The 1463-nt window shown below is 39.7% G+C and overlaps 1 pseudogene; it reads right to left on the reverse strand.

Moving 5' to 3' along the window:
- Positions 1 to 630: 630 nt before the first annotated feature.
- Positions 631 to 749, reverse strand: LOC111729388 (annotated as a pseudogene).
- Between the last annotated feature and the right edge of the window lie 714 nt (positions 750 to 1463).

Raw genomic sequence — 1463 nt, forward strand, 5'->3', positions numbered from 1 at the left:
TTAATGTAGGGAGGAGGCAAGAGAACTAAATGTTAAATCAAGCTATATTCAGAGACTGAAATATGCTGATCGATCAGCCCTATGGCCAGACCATGAGGAAACCTACAGAACAAAGAAAGATTGTTAACAAACCATTTACCCACAGCGTGAAGGGAAAACAGGAAAACAGAGTCTTTAAGTTACGCCCTCCACAAAATAAACACAATCATTCTTTCTATAGTCAAAACCGAGGAGAACCTATGGATCAAAGGCTAGGAATTGCTAACAGGCTTTCTTGCCACATACCCCTTTCTTTCTTGCTACATACCCTCACTTTCACACTGTATACCCATACCATCAAAGGTAAATAGGTAGATAAAGTCTTACAACTGTAATTCATAGAAACTAAGACTGATGTATAAACTGAATTCCCTGATCACTTGGGGGTCCCTCTCATTGTTTCTCTCTCTTTCTCTCTCTCTCTTTCAGTGCAGGACTTGAGCTCCACCCAACTTGGGGGAATTTGCCCTGTCCTGAATCACATTGACTATATATTTTCTTTTTTTTTAGGCTAGGCAACCCTTGGTTGACCTCACAGATTGCAAGGAACTTGTCAGCTTACAATCCCTTATTTTTAAATTTTATTTTCTACGCCTACAGCACCTGGTTTTCCTAGGCGGTCTCCCATCCAAGTATTAACCAGGCCCGACCCTGCTTAGCTTCCGAGATCAAATGCAATCGGGCTTGTTCAGGGTAGCATGGCTGTAAACTAATGATTTTTGATCATGTTTTAAAGAATGATTAGGAGTGAACCTTAAAAGAAATTCGACCGAATTTCCTACAGTAACTGGTAATAGGTGTGTACACAGCTTGCTTCAGTTCGAACTGTTAGATTGTACTAGTACTTTAGTCTATTATTACATTGACAGTGCCCTCCGGTGAGGTACTACCAGGGATCCACCTGTAGTGGAAGAAAGTTTGGCTTTATCAATAAATTCCAATGAGGGCAACTTTACTGCATGGGAAATTGTGGGGTGTCTCAGCAAGGCCATGTTAGAAAGGACTTATTAAAGATTTGGGCTTATGCTTGATGATTTTGGAGAGGGTTCAAGAAAGCAGGGTTTTATTGCAGATTCCATGCTGTCAGGAAGCAGAAGTAATTCTATGATTGTGTGTAATTCTCTAGAAGGCATGGAAACATACCTACACAGTGCCTTAGTCACGCACCCAGCTAACCCCTTGCTGCTCAAAGCCATGGTTTGAAAATATCAAGGAGAGGAGTCTCTTTACTAATTTATTTTTGGAAGTCCTTTTAAATAATCCTCATTTCAACTCTCTTCCTATAAATATAAAGTTAAATTGTGCTTTTTTCTTAGTCCAATGAGACTCATCACACAATGCAGTATCTAGTTTTTCATTGAGTGTCTTTCTATTTTTAATTTTTGAAAGCCATTCCAGAAAGTGACGAATTGACTTCATGGGCC

Source organism: Pteropus vampyrus, unplaced genomic scaffold (assembly GCF_000151845.1).
Source record: "Pteropus vampyrus isolate Shadow unplaced genomic scaffold, Pvam_2.0 Scaffold260, whole genome shotgun sequence".
In the NCBI taxonomy this organism is placed as follows: Eukaryota; Metazoa; Chordata; class Mammalia; order Chiroptera; family Pteropodidae; genus Pteropus; species Pteropus vampyrus.